The following is a 20,229-nucleotide window of genomic DNA, read 5'->3' as shown; positions in this document are numbered from 1 at the left end:
TACATCAAAAACTAATGATGTATTGTATGGTGAGTTTTGCTTTTAAATAGAATGTTGGCACTTGAGTTTTTGAGGGTACTGTAATACAGTTTTCCAAGGGAAATCCAGAAGTTCAGATGTATTAGAAGGCTGACAGAAACAGTACTGACTATGGCCCTGCCTGGGAAGGGAAGCAGACTCCCAACCCTGCACACTGAGAATTATAAGACATAGATTAAAAAAAATTGAAGACACAAATAAATACAAAGATAGTCCATGTTCATGGATCTCTGTAACATCATAATAGTAAGTGACACAAATTCTATCATTGAAGATGTTTTAATGGTTCAGCAGTACCAAAGTAAGAAGGCAAAGTAAGAAGGTGGTGGGGTGAGTAATATATATAAAAGTATATACATGAAAAGCCATCAGAAAAAAAGGCTAATATTTCAAAGGTGGAAAAATTGTCTTTAATATACTCAGAGGAAGGATATAGGCATTAATACTCTGACTGTGATTTTATGTTGAAAAAAGATAAATTGCTTCATTTATCCACTTGACATCTCTGTTTTAGTGTTTTGAGTATATGTACATAATTCTTTTGTCTGTGCATTTTTGTATATAAAAGTTCCAACATTTGAAAGTTGGTTGTTAGGACTTTTTCTGTTCAACCCCTTAAGAAATGTTGGTTGTAGGCCAAGAAAACCTCATAGATGCCCCACCCCTAAAACCATTCAGTTCTTTTTGCAGAAGAGTGTCAGGCATTTTTGAGATAATTTAATATTCCTTGTGCTAATGGGCAGAAGCTTCCTTGTGCTGAGTTAAAAGACTAAATGAATGTGGCCTTTCTGAATTTCTTGCTTCTTTGAGGCTATAGTAAGAGGACCTGGGCCACATTCTTGGGATGTTCTTTCTTCCATGGGGCTGAAGAGTTGGTGTAAGCTTGAGGAGCTGCCCCTCTCTAGCCTACTTTCTTTGGCTAACCTCTGACGCCTCTGACTCCTTGTCTCCCATGAGCAGCTCAGATGGGCTAGATGGGGTAGGTAGGCTAAGGCTTCACTTCTTAAAGATGTTTTCTTGCACCTCAAGATTAGACTAATGGCCTCATCTATGCACCTTCAGACCGTATGCATACGTTTATCACAAACATGCCATATTTTATTGAAATCGTTTTCCCCATGCTTCTCTTATCCATGGAACTATAAGCTTTTTGAGCATAGGAGTTATGTGTTATTTATCGTTATATTCCCAGCACACAGCATATTGTCTGGCACATAAAAAATCCTTAATCAGTGATTATTGGTCTGAATGATCATCAAAATGGATGATTTTATAAAGTATATTATTATATAATTTTCATATTACCTATTTTATTTAACCTTCGCAGCAAATATGAAATCTAGATCCTGTTATTATTTCCAGTTTACAGATAGAAGAAATCTCATAAAATTAGCAATAGACTAAGCAAGGAAAATATCTAATCATAGGATCAGTATTTTTGTTAAAATATGCAAAAGTACTTTATAAACTGTAAAGGGCATGTAAATATATCATGCTTTTGCTTTGTATCACTATACATATTCTTTCTGTTTCTATTTGTTTGGATATATTGTCACTGTCCTTTCATTGGCCGAGTATAAAGAGTTCTCTCTTACCACTGCAATGCCCATTAGGAACTGGGCAGGGAATCCCTACTGAGCGAGGGGTAGTGGATTTTCAATTCAGTGAGATGAAAATTTGAATTTTACATAGAGATTAAATAACTACGTTTTTTAAATGAGGCTTTGGATGACAGCACTGAACTAAACCCAGTATGGACTGGCTGGCTTCTCTCTAAGCCTCTTCTGAGGAAAGCTGCTTTTTTGACAATGGTGGCTGTGGCCAACCCTCTAGATAGAATGCCTTACTTTGTTTCAGGTGACCCTGACACTTGGACTTCAGTGATAAGGCCAAGGGTCAAAGTCTAACCTGGAGCCAAACATCGGCAGGCTTACCATGGATGGTAGTGTGCCCATATAGCTACTGATTGGTCAGTGGGCACTTAATCAGATTTTCATTCTTAGGGAGTTTGAATGGAAGTATGAAGCATTATGTCCCAACATAGCCATTGTTTGCTTTCTCGCCCTCTTCTCTGCTGTCTTGAAGGTGCCTAACTCCACACCAGAAGCAGAAACAAAGATTTAAAAATCTGCTCACCAAGTTTGAAGCCAAAGTTTCCATGCTTGCACAAAGAATCATTTTTCACTGCTCTGAAAAAAATAAGTCTTGAGAAGTGGAGAAGCGAGGGTACAGGAGGGTGACAGGAACATGTAGGAAAGTGGATTTCTCCAACTGAGAAGGAGAAGGAGGGCCACAAGGAACAGATAATAAAGTAGAAGAGATTCCAGGCAAGCTGTCCCTGAGGGCAGGCCCCACACTGGCCTGTGGCTTGAAGTCAAATTGAGGTTCAAGAATCTTGGACGCTTGTTAGACCTCCAGAACTGAGGAGCTTGTACTTCTTGTGGGTGGGTGGGGGGCACACTGTGATGGACCTGACCAAGCAGTTTGAAATATCCCTAAATGCTAGGGCAATGGTAGACCCACTGTGCTTGCTACAAAAACCTTATAAATTTATTTTTATTTTATTTTATTTATTTATTTGAGAGAGAGAAAGATCACAAGCAGGAGGGGAGGGGTAGAGGGGAGAAGCAGACTCCCCGCTGAGCAGGGAGCCCGATGTGGGACTCTATCCCAGGACCCTGGGATCATGACCTTATAGCCAAAGGCAGCCGCTTAACTGACTGAGCCACCCAGGCGCCTCAAAAGCCTTAAAAATTGATAGTTTTTGCAGGGACTGTAGAAGAAGAGGGATGGAGGGTAACTGAGTCCCTGTGATGTGAGAACACTTGACTATCAATCAGCAGGTGACCCTGCCAAGAGGACCATAGGAAACCAGGCACTGCTTTGTATCCTGTATCCATAAGGCTTGGTCTGGGGCAGCCAGGACTGTTTTCTCTAACTCCTTACTTTCTTCTGTATACACTATTATAATAAATACCCATCAGCCAAGTAAGCAGAGTTTATTTCTCTATTCTTTGGAACTTCAAGAACCTAACAGTCATCTTTAATAAAATACGGGAGGTGTACTATTCAGGATAAGCCTGGTTAGCCTGTGGTGTCTAATAAACAGCCAAACGTTAGTGGCTTAAAATTACTCTAAGGTTTATTTCTTGTGGCATTCCCATCATGGGTAATTTGAAGGTTCTACTCTGCAGTGTCCTCTTTTCAGAACTCAGTCTGATGAAGCTGCTCTAGCTGGAGGTTGCTGGTCACGTGGCAAAAGGAAAGAGAGCCATGCACTCTTTATTATTAAGCACTAGCTCTGGAAATATCTGCCTGGCACTTACGCTCATATTTCATTCGCCAAAGCAAGTCACATGGTCAGTGTGACTTCACATAGGCCCAGAACAACATCCTATCAGGGGCCCAAATGTTTTGTGGACAGCACCAATGATGACTAGAGAAGGAAGAGGACAACTAGATGAAACCGAATTTCTGTGATTTTGAAGAATAGGATGTTACCATCTTGAATAGTCATTCCAAAAAAAAAAAATGGACTGTTTGTCCCATGGCTTAGTGATCTTTTTGTCATATAGAAATATTTTTCTTGAAACAGTGCGTGTATTAGGATAGAATTTTATAAGGAAATTCATGATTAAGATTTCTTGGATAATGTGCCATTCATTCATAAGGGACTGAGGAACCTTTGCTATGATAAATGGGAAAAACTGTGACCCTGTGGTCATGGTCTATTTTCCTAGTTCAGTGAGCTGTGTGTGTTAGATTTTAAGTTAATGCTTGATGATGTTTAGGTTTTGAAACCCCAGCATAGTGTGGCGATGACTATGAGATATGGTCAAGAAGCAACACATGGGTTGCCTGGGTGGCTCAGTTGGTTAAGCATCTACCTTTGGCTTGGGTCATGGTCCCAGGGTCCTGGGATTGAGCCCCACATTGGGCTCCCAGATCAGCGGGGAGCCTACTTCTCCCTCTCCCACTACCCCCTGCTTGTGTTCCCTCTCTTGCTCTCTCTCTCTCTCAAATAAATAAATAAAATCTTAAAAAAAAAAAAGCAACACAAATTGAGAGGGCATGTGATTAAATAATCTTTTTTTCCTCCCTAAAAAGATCTAGCATTTGTTTAGCACTTTATAAATTATATTTTGAAGGACTGTCAAGTCACTCTAGATTTAAGCAGTTACTTCACAGAAATGTCATTCATTTAAACATCTTGGAAAATGTTTCTATCATGTGAAGCTCTATAGAAAGTATTATAAGATCAAATACAGTAATAGAGAAAAGCTAGCTTTCAGACGTATTTTGAAGTCACACAATGAAGTAGAAATTCAGTAAGGATTTTGAGAATTCGAGTGTGAGGAAAAAATAGGTTTTGTGTTCTTTCCACTGTTCATAGCATTTAAGGAATAAAAATCTGAAACCGTGTTTTCCCATCTCCAAACTGAGTTCATCATTAAAAGAAATCATGATTTAACTCTTAAATGTGTCTTATATCTTTAGCAGGCCCTTCACTAATTGCAGTCCTCTTTACTGGGTGTGCCAGATGTTGCCTGGATGTATGAGCCACCTTGGCATCATAATGTTTTATAGTAAAAAATTCTTGGCACCACCTCAGTCCTTTTCTCGTGCAGAAGAGCTGTAGGGAGAAAATAACAGAAATGAATTTCTGAAGACTGTAATTCTTGAAGATTTTCTGCTTAATGATTTTTATACATATTACCCCCTCTCACTCCACTGTTGCCGAGATTACTAAAAAAAAAAATTTTTTTTTTTTAACTTTAATCCTTGTAAAAAGCCACAGGAATATTATGTTTAAGCCTTTCAAAGCTCTCCCATTATTACAGGAAACTGTTAGAGGGCTTTGAACATTCACTGTTTAGTTTCCTAATTATTTCAGTTTGAAATTTTAGCCAAGGTTTGCTTCTGCTTTGAAAGTTCACACAAATGTTAAAGGACACAATTTACCTTGAAATTTAAGAGAGCCAGTGATGGTATTGGGTATTTCCATACCATTGTAAAAGAACTTTCCAGTGGGTGATAATTTAGCAAATAGATATTTGAGTGTTTGTCTGTATTTTAAAAGTTACTCATAGAGATCTGTAAATGCTCCCCACTCTTCTAGCATGAGGACATGTTTTCTCTAACGTTTTGCTCTGAAATATTTCAAAGTTAAAAAAATGAACTCCTGCTGAACGTCACTGAGGTGCACCAGTTGTTAACATTACTACTTTTAAAAAATTCCTCTTTCACATCATATACACATAGGTGATTGTTTTGCGGAATCATTTAAAAATAAGTTGCAATGGGGGGCGCCTGGGTGGCTCAGTCGTTAAGCGTCTGCCTTCGGCTCAGGTCATGGTCCCAGGGTCCTGGGATCGAGCCCCACATCGGGCTCCCTGCTCAGCGGGAAGCCTGCTTCTTTCTCTCCCACTCCCCCTGATTGTGTTCCCTCTCTCGCTGTGTCTCTTTCAAATAAATAAATAAAATCTTTAAAAAAAAAAAAAGTTGCAATGGGACGCCTGGGTGGCTTAGTCGGTTAAGTGTCTGACTCTCGGTTTCCGCTCAGGTCATGAGGTCGAGCCCCACATTGGGCTCTGCTCTCTGCTCGGAGTCTGCTTAAGTTTCTCTCTCTCCCTCTCCCTCTGTTTCTCCCCCTGACTTGTGCTTGCTCTCTCCCCCTCTGTCTCTCAAATAAATAAATAAATCTTTTAAAAAATTAAAAATGAAAAATAAGTTGTAAGCACCATGCCACTGCATTCCTAAGTATTTCAGCATTATCTCTTCAGAACCAAGTCGTTTCCCCACATACTGCAATGCCATTGTCACACCCACAGTTTTAATATTGATACAATAAGCATATAGTCAGTACTCAGATTTCCTCAACTGATACCAGTAATGTCCCTTACAGCCCCCTTAAAAAAATCCAGGACCCAATCAAGGGTCACATACATCATTTAGTTGTCTGTGTCTCTTGAAGTTTTTAACTCTAGTGTCCAGCCTTTGTTTTATCTTTCATACTATTGACATTTTGAAGAGTCGAGATCACCTGTCTTTGGGAATGTCCCTTATTCTGGTAAGATGACGATTTTTTCACCCCAAATAATACCAATTAATTAGGTGTCTTTTCTGGAAAAACAAACAAGCGTTTGTATTAAGCCTTTATACTACCTGTGCATTTCTGATGTTGCACGTCTTCTACAACAGATTTGGATTAGAATTTGATTAGGGTTATTTTTTGGAGACTTTTGAGAACCTAGCTTAGTGGATGAAGGTAGGGAATCACGGGGCATATCCTCAGTATGTCCTCTTTGGCTCCTTTCAAACTCCTTAATCCAATAGGCTGCTGTCATAGGAATTTTCTGCTAATTACCCTCTTTATCCAGGCTCTCCTCCACCTAAGGATGGTAGGTATAGAGCATGATGTGGAAATACTCTGAGCCACACTGCCGTAGGTTTATATCCTATCCCTGCCTTGTACAACTGCAGCAAGTACTAACTTTATTAACCTTGGTATTAACCTTGGGCAGGTTTCTTAATCTCTTTAAACTTGTTTCTTCATCTGCAAATATCACAGAGTTATTGTGATGGTTAAATGAAATAGTGTCTATTAAGAGGCATTGTAAACAATCATTATAAATACTAATTCACTAATAATATGATAAATCATAAGTAATTATAAATCATTATACTGGCTTCTTATCAACTCTGATCTGAAATCCCTACTCTTAGGCCAACCTTGGGAGATCTCCATGGAGCCATATGGCTTCTGCCATCGTGGTCTATCTTTGTCTTCCACTCTTTTGGTCAGTCTTTCTTTCTTCACTGCACCTGACACATAGCCGGAACTCAGTGCATGTTGAATCAATGAGTGAATGTTACTGATTTCCATCTTCATTTCTTTGTTCTTGTTATCTAATATGGCCTTTCTCCTTTTTGTCTCCTAATAAATCATCAACAGGTTCTGACTGAATGTCCGGTAGTGTGTTATAGATACTACACTATATGCTTTAGGGAATCACAAGATTTATCAGATGGAAGTTTTCCCCTTTGTGTTCTGAACAAGGTTACAATCTGGTTGAGATGATAGGATATACTCTCAAATCATAATACTGCAATGGAGAAAGTGACAGGCCATGAGAGAGACCCAGAGAAAGTTCTAAAAAAGTTACGAGGGGGAAAATGTTTTCCCAGGTAGTGGTCACCCTGGAGATTTTATGCCTCGCAGGGCAGATGGGACAGGTTCAGATATTGGGCAGGGGTGATAGGGAAGGAGGCTGGGAGTGAAGCATGGATGCGCCCGCAGAAGAGTCATCAGGGTGAATAGAGGTACAGAGGTGGAGAGAGCAAGTGCTTTAATTTAGCTGGAGCAGAGTTCATGAAAGGGAGCAGTGGAGCATGCAGATGGAAGGGCAAACTGAAGATTGCCTTGCTTGGCCCTACCTTGTGGCTTTAGCACTCAACTACCCAGAAAGGGAGGGAAGGAGGGAGGAAAGGAGGGGGTGAAAGGAAGAAGGGAGGACTAACTCATTTTTAAATTGGACCAAGTGAATATCTTTGCCTTTTCTTTCAAACCAGATCTATGTCATGATGTTTGCATGCATTCTTCTAACCCATATACAAGGTTTACACTGTAGCTCTTGAAAGTACCTCATGTGCTTAATGGGACAAATATAAGCAAAATTTCACAAACCATTGAATTACATTATTATTATTATTTTTGCTTTGCATTCTTCATAGAATGGTTAGTTGTAAACACAGACATAAAGGCAATATACATGGGTATTCCTTTTTTCCTGGCTCTTTTAGAAAATACAACTTCCCTCCCTGGTATCGGTTCCTATCGTAAGGTAGATAAATTTGCCTGAAGCGTGAAACATTAATCCATCATAAATTCAGTGGTTGCTGTTTTCAAAGAGCTCAACTCTAGTGTGGGAAATAATAAATTTAAGAATACAAGGTGAATACAATAGCTTCAAGGCATAATATGGATAAAATGTTGAAGAAATACACACAAGAGAGATCACTTTGGGTTAAGTCTAGCAATTACAGATGTAAGCTAATTCTCAACCAAATCAAATCTTCTCAATGTCCAGTCATGTCACAGAGGTACTGTAGGGATATTATATAGCTACCAACTATTGATTGCCTCCATTGTGCCTGGAATTTTATGTATATTTTCAATCTTTACAGCAACTCTTTAATGAAACCAGTGATGTCCCCATTTTTCAGATGAGGAAACAAAGGTCAGTAAAAATAACTTGCCCAAAGTCATAGGACTAGTAAGTAACTAAGCAGAGATTTGAGGTCAGTTCTGCCTGACTCCCAGGCCTATATGCGCTTCTGTGTGTTGCATTACGCTTTAGAGGACCCAGTTCCCAGGGCTCCCTGCCTCGAGGCTCCTGGTGTCTCAAGCACTCCGGGTTGCAGAGATTTCAACCAATCACTTCTCTTGCACACTCCGATTTCCATGCTTTGTTCCTTTTGTGGTGGAATTGTCGACCTGAGCCCAGAAGGTTTTTATTTTTGGCTTCAGATGGTTTACCATCTGTTCGGTGATCTGGTGAGACAATCCAGATAGCAATTTATTTTCACGGAGGCTGAGAAGCTTTTTGGAAATACTTGAGCTATGCGTCCGCTTGCGAGGGTTGAGGTGCATCCGAGAAAGAAGTCCATTTCTCTTGTGGGAAAAGAATTCCTAAGGGAGAGAGGCAGTCGTAAGGTGTTCTATCTCAGATGAGAGAAACTTTCTGAAAATAGCCCAGCTACTGTTCCTTAAATCACTGTTGCTATGAAACATTACGTTTATTGCTCATTGACTCAGCCACTGAACCTGTCTGGCTCTCTGTACTCATCATGCTAGAGAACAAACAACTTTTCTCCTTGGCTCATACGTGAACACTGCCAGGCATATAAAAACTGAATTCAGAGAACCTCACCACTCGCCTCGGCCTTACTAAGAAACTGCTTTGAAACCAATCAAACAAAGCATGACAAATAATTGCATTGAATGCCTCACATTATTTTTAATTTAAAAAAAAGGCATTTTGTTTTCTTACAGATGAGGAAGTTTTTGCAGAGAATTCTAAGGAAATATTTTTTAATATTTTCAAAACAACCTATTTTTTTTCTTTTCTTTTAATTTCAACTAAAAATAAAAGAATATACGTTTGTGATAAAATCATTTAATGTAAAGCAGAAGGAAAGAAATAAAAATTATAATGTAGACATAACTGCTGTTAACTTTTTGGTGAATTTTTACCATCTAGTCTTTTTTGTTACCATCCTTTACCATCTAGTCTTTTTGCCATCAATTTTTACTATATGTGCTTAATATACTGTATGTGTATGTACACAAATGTGAATAAAACAGTTTTTATATCATTGTATATGCACATACACATATGTATATAGTTTTTGTACATAGTTATTATAGAGACAAATAAAAATAAAAAATAAATTGAGTTTTCTCTGTTGAAAATAAGGGAAGAGAATTCTCCTTTTACTTGGAACATTTACTTTAGAAAACTTGTAAATACTTCCTCCTTTCTTTGAAATGTATATAAAATCTTCTGAAGACTAGATAGGCCTTTTGTCAGCTTTAGGACCCAGGAACTTCTTTCTTCTGGACCCGGAAACCATCTCTTTGAATGTAGGCCTCAAGAGAGGTAAGACCCTTCTCTTCAGTCCCTGTGGGAAGGTAGGAGCCTATGTCTGGTGGGTGCTTTGCTCCCCATTTTAAAACTACCTCCTGCCATAAAGCTATGAGAAGTTTGTTTCTCTTCTGGGTATAGCCAGTTATTTAACCCAGATGGCCACCCCAATTACCAAATTACTAAATTGAGGAGTGTGATGTGTGACAAATGGTGTTGTAAAGTACTCTTACTTGAAGACTAGGTATTGTTTATCTTGTGGACATGTTTGTAAGGAGTTGAATCAGCTTGGCTATATAAGGAGATGAGATTCCTTTCTCTGCAATTTTTTAGTGCATTGCCTATGGTGGACATCACATTCTGCTTTAATGCTTATTCAATATTAAAAGTTTGGGTTTTTTTTTTTTACTACCTTTGTGAGAGTTCAGGGTTGGGAGAAGATTTTGTTTTTATAGTTTCCCAATGTTATATATGTGTATGTGTGTGTGTCTTAGATGAAAAATAATATGAAGAGGAGCTTGGTGAGATATTATCTTTCTTAACTTCTTATTAATGTATCCTAATTTTAAAATACTCAGATTATCCAATCTGGGTTTTTTTTTGTTTAATAGTTAATATTTTATCTTATTTGGAAAAGATCTGGCCATTTAAATTGCTATTATTTAATTTAACTTAGCAAATCTCCAAAGTTTTAAGTTACCAGAAAGAATACATAAAATAATCATTCTTATTCCCTGACATCAAAAATGATAATTATGTTATATGCATATTTCTAACTTTGCAAAAGGGCTACCTTTTACCTTTTGATATAACTGACAATATGCTTTTGAGAAGTGGAAGATAATCCGAAACAATTTGAACATCAATTAATTTTTTCATTAGAAATAAAGAAAATTAGGAGATTTATTTTACTAGATTAAAAAAGTTTGTCCTAACCCCTTTTTTGTCATAATGTATGAATATAAAGAGCATTAAAATTATTTATGGGAAAAACAAATATATAAAAGGTTATCTATGAAATAATAAGGCAGAGACAATGTCTAATTGAATGTAGATGCCATTAGCACTCAGGTATCTATTTTCTTTTTCTTTACACGGATTATTGTATTCCAGGTCATTGTCATGCTCATGATGTTATTTAATTTTTATTTAATTTTGGTGGCATTGTTACATTTTTCTAATTATTCCTTTAATAGTGTGAAGAGTGACCAATGTCAGTGACTTTTCCTTTTCTTAAATAAGACGGATGATTTCTATTTTGACTTCAATGCTAATAACGTTTTACTGTTTTTTTTTCCTCTGGAAGGCTGTTGAGTTTAACTGACTTCCTTCCATCATGATTTTGCTTAGGAGTTTAGAGTACCCCAGGAAACACCTAAGTTCAGAGAGTGTGACTTTAGAATACTTGTACAGGTCACTCTAATGGGCCAGGAGGTTGATGAGTAGGAGACTGCCTTGCATCATGCTTGAATCTCAAGCCCAATTTCTAATGTGGTCCCTTCATCTTTCTTCAGTATTTTCATTATTTATTATTTTGGTGAGGGAAGAATATTTCATGCGCTGCTACCAGAAGTAGCATTAAAAGTCAGAAGTCTAGGGGTGCCTGGGTGGCTCATTTGGTTGAATGTCTGACTCTTGATTTGGCTCAGGTCATGATCTCGGGGTTATGAGATGGAGCCTGCTTGAGTTCTCTCTCTCCCCCTGACTTTCTCTCTCTCGATTTCTCTCTCTCTCTCTCTCTCCCTCTCTCTAAAAAAAATCAGAAGTCTGATAATTTTTCTTTCAACTATAAAAGTGAGAAATCTACATTTTAGTAAATTTGGATCAGGCAAAGAAGTGAAAGGGGGAAATAGGAAATAGTTACCCATTTTCCCACCATCTAGATAAACACTAACATTTCGTCTTTTTAAAAAAATCTTTTTCATTGCCAATAAATAGAATTAAACTCTGCATTAAAGGTATTTAGAACAATTTATGCTTAGATCTTATGAAACTTGGCACTTGAAAATTTGTAATCATGTACTTTAAAGTTGTTGGTATAATTAATATAATTCAGTTATTTTGGGCAAGTTCATTGCTTGACCTAAAAGTAAATCAGTTTTACAGGTGTTGGTATTTCAAGCCACATGGTAATTTAAAAGCAATCACTCAATATCAGCCATGGAGTTTAGTTATTTTACTTCTTTGAACTTGTAATAGTAATAATATTGACTGGGTGCTATGGACTGAATATTTGTGTTATCCCCCCTCCTGCAAATTCATACGTCAAAGCCCTCATTTCCAATGGCATTTGGTATTTGGAGGTAGGGCCTTTGGGAGGTTTAGGTTTAGATGGGTCATGTAAGTAAAGTCCCCATGATGAGATTAGTTTTCTTATAAAAAGAGGAAGAGACATGAGGTCTCTTTCTGTGCTCACATACCAAGGATAGGCCATGTGAAGGTGGCCTTCACCGAGAACTTGACCATGGATCTTGCATTTTCAGCCTCCAGAATCATGAGAGTAAATGTTTGTTGTTTAAGCTACCCAGTCTGTGGTAGTTTGTTATAGCAACCTGAGCTAAGACACCGGGTTTGAGAAAAGAGGCAAGTAGAATGAAAAGATCAGGATAGATACATAATGTGGACTATTAGTTCCCAAACTCCTTTCTTCCTTTCAGTCTCCCTCCTATCTTTTTCCCTCTCTTCTTCTTTTTTTTTAAAGTTATTTATTTGAGAGAGTGAGAGCGAGAGAGCATGCACATGAGGGGTGGGGGGCAGAGGGAGAGAGGGAGAGTCTTAAGCAGACTCCCTGCTGAGTGTGGAGTCCGATGCAGGGCTTGATCTCACGACCCTGAGATCATGACCAGAGCTGAAATCAACCAACTGAGCCACCCAGGCACCTCCCTTTTCTTCTGCCTCGTCCTGCTATCTCTGCTGGTGGGTATGAGTGCCACATGCTGTCTTGCTTGAAGGAAGACTGTGCCATCATTTAGTTTCTTTTCTTTTTCCCTGAGATGGAGTGTGTCTTAGGAATAATCGTTGTGAAATTCAGCACCTGGGTTTGTACAATGGCCATTTCTGAGGTGTTTGGAACTTTAGGCCAGTGGGTTGGCAATGATGAGGTGAACCTCAGCTGGCTTAGAGATGAGCACAATGATTCAGCAGGGGTACGAGGAGCACACATGGGCCTTGGAGTTTGACTAATCTGTATACAGATCATTCTCTGTTGTTCTTTAACTGCTTGACCTTGGACAAGGTCCTGGACCACTCCATGGCTTATTTTACCTGTTTGTATAACGAGGAGACACTTACATACCTAGTTAGGAGGCCCTTGCAGACTGCTGACCTTTCACTCTTGGTGCTGCAGGCTCCTCCTCCACAGCACAGTCGGCCACACTCCAAGGGCTCTCCATGACTCAACCCCCAATACCGTGCTCTCCAAAGGCCAGGAAATCCACCACTATGACCAATGCCCTTTGATTCTTACGTTGATCTGGCTGATATCCAGCAGGAGACTAAAAGGTGATACCGTAGCTCTGGATCTCTAATTGGATAAATAAACAGTATATCACTTCATTAAATGTCTCTAAGATGGTACATAATTAATTTCCTACTTGAGACTTTTGTACAGCAGCCAGACCCAGGAGTATGGCTTTGGCATAGGTATCATGATGTCTTTATTTTATTACCCTTGTTTATAGTTTATCAGTGGAAGAATGCTATGAACAAGGCACATAGGTTAAGTTCTCCATTCAAAAAATATCAACTCCATCCTGTCAGTTGCTAACATGCAAAGGACATCATTGAGATATTTTTATTAGGCATTAAAATCCCAGCACCACCATTATCTAGCTTGGGACCTTGGGCAAGTATTTTAACTCTCTGAGGCTTAGTTTCCCTCTGAATGAGGTGTAAGGAGTAAGTATATCCTCAGCTCTCCCCTAATCATTTCCCCCATTCTATTAAAGAAAATTCCTCTGTTAAAATGCTGATGCCCTGGGTCTGCAGAATCCAATAATCTAACTAGGCATTAAGCCTTAGGCCAGTGAGTTTATCAGAGCCATGCATTGGGAGGCAATGTAGCCCAGTAGGTAAGAGTGGCAGGCTTTATATCTTTAATTCATTATTTTTTTTCCATTTTATGGCCATTCTCAGTCTTACTGCTATAATAATTTCCAAGCTGGTTTCTTTTTACTTTTTCCTGACTATCTCCAATATCTTGTCCTAATAGGAGCCAGAGCAATTAAAAATCTTTTAAATGACAATCTGATCATGTCTCCCTTTCTTTAATTCTTTTCATATTTTTTTTATATCAACCAGTTTCCCCCCAGTATTTCTCTTTTTGCCTTCACTTTAATTCAAGTAGGTGGTGGTTAGTTTTATATTCTTTGCCTCAGGCAAAGGATGTGGCATGCAGAAAAGCAGAAAAATTGCTTCTAAGTTTTGAATTCCAAAAGTTCATCCTTATTAAGGAGATTATTCTAGATGTCTCCAACAACAAGAAAGAGAATGAAGAAATATAAAATGCAGAGAGGGGTATATTCCTCCCATTAGAAATTATTACCTGGGTTAAGAAGGGTGGAAACCAAGAAGACACACTAAAATCAGAAATATCAGTGTGTTTTGAGTAGATGGGTCCTATGCTTCGAGTTTAACAAGGCAGAATTCCAAGGGGGTATCAAGACCTCAAAGAAAGAAGGGTGTCTATATATCTAGGCAGATATGCCTATGTGTGCCATAGCATGGTACAAAACGAGCAAAAATATTTTCTGTGTCCTTATACATGACATGAAATTAGCAGAGTCCCTACACTGATAGAGCCCACATAGGATTAAGGGACAGTGTCATAGCAGTAATTTCTCTTAGAACACTGGGGAAGGGAAAATGAAAGATGTTGATGAATGAAAAATCAGATTCATTGAAATAAATTTTCCAGCACCCCAAAGAAATGATAACTTCAAACAGGAATTGAGTTTTTTTTTTTTTAAAGATTTATTTATTTATTTATTTATTTATTTATTTATTTATTTATTTGACACAGAGAGAGAGAGACAGCGAGAGAGGGAACACAAGCAGGGGGAGTGGGAGAGGGAGAAGCAGGCTCCTGGCTGAGCAGGGAGCCCAATGTGGGGCTCGATCCCAGGACCCTGGGATCATGACCTGAGCCGAAGACAGACGCTTAACGACTGAGCCACCCAGGTGCCCCAGGAATTGAGTTTTGGGGGCACTTGGGTGGCTCAGTCGGTTAAGCATCCTACTCTTTATTTCAGCTCAGGTCATGATCTTCGGGTTGTGAGATTGAGCCCCACATCAGGCTCCATGCTGGGAGTGGAGCCTGCTTAAGGCTCTCTCCCTCTGCCCCTCCTCACCCTGCTCTGGTGCTCTCTCTCTCAAAAAAAAAAAAAACAAAAAACAAACAAACAAATAAAACAAATAAGAATTGAATTTTGTTTTTATTCAAGTATCACATGCATATAGTTTGAAGGGCAACAGTATTAAAAGTCTTATATTAAAAAAGTCTCTCTTTTTCTCTGTTTCTCACATTCCAAAACCCCCAGTCAACTACTTAAGTTCTTTTAGCCATTTTCCCCCACCCCATTCATATAGTTTTTATTGTGGTAAAATAAACATAAAATTCACCATCTTAATCATTTTTTAAAATTCTTTATTTAAATTCAATTTAGTTAACATATACTGTATTATTAGTTTCAAGGGTAGAATTTAGTGATTCATCACTTGCGTATAACCCCCCGTGCTTATTACATCACGTACTCTCCTTAATGTCCATCACCCAGTTACCCCATCCCCCCACGCACCTCCCCTCCAGCAATGCTGTTTGTTTCCTAGAGTTCAGTGTCTCTTATGGTTTGTCTCCCTATTTTCATCTTATTTTATTTTTCCTTCCCTTCCCCTATGTTCATCTGTTTTGTTTCTTAAATTTCACTTATGAGTGAAATCATATGGTATTTGTCTTTCTCTGACTGACTTATTTCTCTTAGCAAAATATCCTCTAGTTCCATCCATGTTGTTGCAAATGGCAAGATTTCATTCTTTTTGATGGCTGAGTAATATTCCATTGTATATGTATATCACACCTTCCTAATCCATTCATCTGTCAATGGACATCTGGGCTCTTCCCATAGTTTGGCTATTGTGGGACATTGTTGCTATAAACATTGGGGTGCATGGGCCCCTTCGAATCACTATGTTGGTATTCTTTGAATAAATACCTAGTAATGCAATTGCTGGGTTGTAGGGTAGTTCTGTTTTTAACTTTTTGAGGAACCTCCATACTGTTTTTCAGAGTGGCTGCACCAGTTTGCATTCCCACCAACGGTGTAAGAGTGTTCCCTTTTCTCCACATCCTCACCAACATCTGTTGTTTCCTGAGTTGTTAATTGTAGCCATTCTGACCTGTGTGAGGTGGTATCTCATTGTGGTTTTGATTTGGATTTCCCTGATGTCAAGTGATGTTGAACATTTTTTTCATGTGTCTGTTGGCCATTTGTATGTCTTCTTTAGAGAATTGTCTGTTCATGTCTTCTGCCCATTTCTTGACTGGATTTTTTTGCCCCAAGCCCATTCATATAGTTTTTCCATTATTTTTGTTGTGGTAAAATAAACATAAAATTCACCATCTTAATCATTTTTAAGTGTACAGCTTAGTGGTATTAAATAATTCATAATGTTGGGCTACCATCACCACCATCCATCTCCAGAACTCTTTTCATTTTATAAAACTAAACTCTGCACCCATTAAAGAATAACTACTATCCCTCGCTTCCCCCCAGCCCCTGGAAACCACCATTCTACTTTCTGTCTCTGATTTTGACTACTCTAAATACTTCATGTAAGTGGAATCATATAGTATTTGTCTTTTTGTGACTGGCTTATTTCACTTAAAATGATGTCCTCAAGGTTCATCCATGTTGTGGCACGTGTCTTCCTTGGGGTGCCTAGCTGGCTCAGTTGGAAAAGCATGTGACTTTTGATCTTGGGGTTATGAGTTTGAGCCCCACATTGGTTATAGAGATTACTTACATGAATAAATAAATAAAAACTTAACAGAATTGTATTCCTTTTTAAGGCTGAATAATATTGATTGTATGCAGATACCACATTTTGCTTATCCATTCATCCATTGATGGACGGTTGAGTTGCCTCCGCTTTTTAGCTATTGTGAATAATGATGCTATGAACATGAGTGTACAAATATCTCTTCGAGACCCTGCTTTCAGTTCTTTTAGGTACATATCCAGAATGGAATTGCTGTATCATACAGTATTTCTATTTTTAATTTTTTGGGGAACTACCATACTGTTTTCCACAGTAGCTGAACCATATTATGTTCCCACCAACAGTGAACAAGTTGCAATTTCTCCACATTCTCACCAATACTTGTTACTTTCTATTTTTGTTTTGTTTTGTTTTCAGTAGCCATCCTAATAGATGTGAAGTGGTATCTCATAGTTTTGATTTGCATTTCTCTAATGATTAGTGATGAGCATCTTTCCATGTGCTTATTGGCCATTTACATATCTTCTTTGGAGAGATCTCTATTCAAGTCCAAGTCCTTTGCTCACTTTTGTTGTTGCTGTTGTTTTTTAAAGATTTATTTATTTATTTTGGAGGGGAGAGGGGCAGAGGGAGATAGAAACTTAAGCAGTCTCCATCCAGAGTGTGGAGCCCAGTGCGGTGCTTAGTCTCATGACCCTGAGATCATGATCTGAGCCAAAACCAAGAGTGGGATGCTTAACTGACTGCGCCACCAAGGCACCCCCTTTTTGCTCACTTTTGAGTTGTTTGGTTTATTTTATTGTTAAGTTTTCGGAGTTCTCTATTTATTCTTGATATTAATCCCTTATCAGATATATGATTTGCAAGTATTTTCTTCCAGTCTGTGGGATGTCCTTTTACTCTGTTGACAGCATCTTGTGATGCATGATTTAAAAATTTTTATGAAGTTCAGTTTGTCTATTTTTGTTGCTGTTGTTGTCTGTGTCTTTCTTGCCGTATACAAAAATCATTGGCAAATCCAATGTCACAAAGCTTTTCCTTTATGTTTTCTTCAAAGAGTTTAATAGTTTTTAGGTCTTTGATCCATTTGAGTTCATTTTTGTAAGTGGTGTTAGGTAAGGGTACAACTTCATTCTTTTGCATGTGGATATCCAATTTTCCCAGCACTATTTGTCAATTAGATTGTCCTCTCCCCATTGAATAGTTTTGACCCCCTTGTCAAAATCATTTGACCACATATGTGAGGATTTTGTCCTGGGCTCTCTATTCTATTACTTTGGTCTATGTATCTGTCTTTATGCTGGTATCACACTGTTTTGATTACTATAGCTTTGAAATTAAGAAGTGTGATTCCTCTAACTTCATTTTTTTTTTTCAAGATTGTTTGGCTATTCAGCATTTTTTGAGATTCCATATGAATTTTAGGATGATTTTTCTATTTCTGCAGAAATCATCATGGAGATTTTGATAGGGATTGCATTGAATCTATAGATCACATTGGGTAGTATTGATATTTTAACAACATTAGATCTTCTAATGCATGAATATGGAATGTGTTTTCCATTTATTTTTCTTAATTTCTTTCAACAGTGTTTTGTATTTTTCATTTTACAAGGCTTTCAGCTCCTTGGTTAAGTTAATTCCTAAGAATTTTATTCTTTTTGATGCTATTGTAAATGGAGTTGTTTTTGCAATTTCCTTTTTGAATTGTTTATTGTTAGTGTACAGAAATGCCAATGATTTTTATGTATTGACTTTTTATCCTACTGGATTCATTTATAAGTTCTAACAATGTTTTTGTGTAAACTTTAGGGGTTTTATAGATAAGATCATATCATCTGCAGAGATAATTTTATTTCTCTCTTTCCAATTTGGATGTCTTTTATTTCTTTTCCTTGTCTAAGTGTATGGTTAGGATTTCCAATACCATGTTGAATAGAATGGCAAAAATGGGTATCCTTACCTTGTTCCTGATTTTATAGGAAAAGCTTTTAATTTTTTACCATTAAGTCTGATGTTTTTCATATATGGATTTTATTATGTTGAGATCATTTGTTTCTATTCCTAGTTTGTGAGTGTTTTTATAAATTCATTTTGCTGAATTTTGTTATTATTTCAATGAGAATTTCATAAGGGATATTGATCTGTGGTTTTCTTTTCTTATAGTGTCTTTTTCTAGCTCTGGTATCAGAGTATTGCCAACCTCAAAGAATGAATTAGGAAGTGTTCCCTCCTCTTCAATTTTTCAATAAGTTTGGGAAAGATTGGTGTTTCTTTTTTTAATAAATGTTTGTTAGAATTCACTGGTGATGCCTTCCTGACCAGGACTTTTCTTTGTTGTGAGATTTTTGATTACTGATCAATCTCCTTGCTATTTATAAGTCTATTCAGATTTTCTTTTTCTTGGTGAGTTAGCCTTGGTAAGTTTGTATTTGCAGATATTTGTCCATTTCACCTGGGTTATTCAATTTGTTTGATTATAATTGTTCATATTACTCTCTCACAATCCCTTTTATTTCTGTAGAATCAGTTGTAGTGTCCCCACTTTCATTTCTAATTTTAGTGATTTGAGTCTTCTTTTTTCCTAAGTCTATCTAACTATAAATATTTGTCAATGTTGATCATTTCAAGGAACCAACTTTTGGTTTCATTGATTTTCTCTACTGTTTTTCTGTTCTCTATTTTATTTATCTTTGCTCTAATCTTTATTTTTTCTTCCTGCTAGCTTGGGTTTAGTTTGTTCTTTTTCTGGTTAAGTTTAAAAAATAATTTTACTGAGGTATAATTTTAAGTGTACATTTTGATAAGTTTTGACAAATGTATACACCTGGGGAACCGTCACCACAATCAAAATATATTAGGTATCCATCACTACAAAATATTCCTTTGTGCACTTTCCAAGTTAACTCCCTTCGCCCACTCTGGGGCATGGGCAACCACTTCTCTGTTTTCCATCAGTGTAAATTACATTTGTCTAGTTTCCTGATACCTTATGTAGTCTTGGTGCCTGGCTTCTTTTGCTCAACTGCATGGTATTTTTGAGATTCACCCATGTTGTTCAATGTATCAATAGTTTATTTCCTTTTATTGCAGAGCAGTACCATTGCATAGATATATCACAATGAAAAAAAGTCTATTCTGTTAGTGAACATTTAGCTTGTTTCTAGTTTTGGCTATTATGAATGAGGCTGCTATGAACATTTATGTACAAACCTTCCTGTGGACAAATATTTTAATTTCCCTTGGGTATATCCTAGAGGTGGGCTTGCTGGATCATATGGGAAGTGTATATTTAACTTTTTAAGAGACTGCCAAACTGTTTTCCAAATGTGTCATTTTATATTCCTTCTAGCAATGTATAAGAATTCTAGTTGTTCCACATTCCCATGGAGACTTTGAACAAGTTATTGAATCCTGTAAGCCTCCATTTATTTTTCTGTAAAGTGGGCATAATCATAACAGTTCTATCTGGCATACATGTATATATGTATATGCATGTAAGTAATGGGATGTTAAGTTGAAAAATTTGAGAGAGTAAGATAATACT

The sequence above is a fragment of the Halichoerus grypus genome, chromosome 6, assembly GCF_964656455.1.
Source record: "Halichoerus grypus chromosome 6, mHalGry1.hap1.1, whole genome shotgun sequence".
Classification (NCBI taxonomy): Eukaryota; Metazoa; Chordata; class Mammalia; order Carnivora; family Phocidae; genus Halichoerus; species Halichoerus grypus.
Note: the sequence above shows the minus strand (reverse complement) of the source record.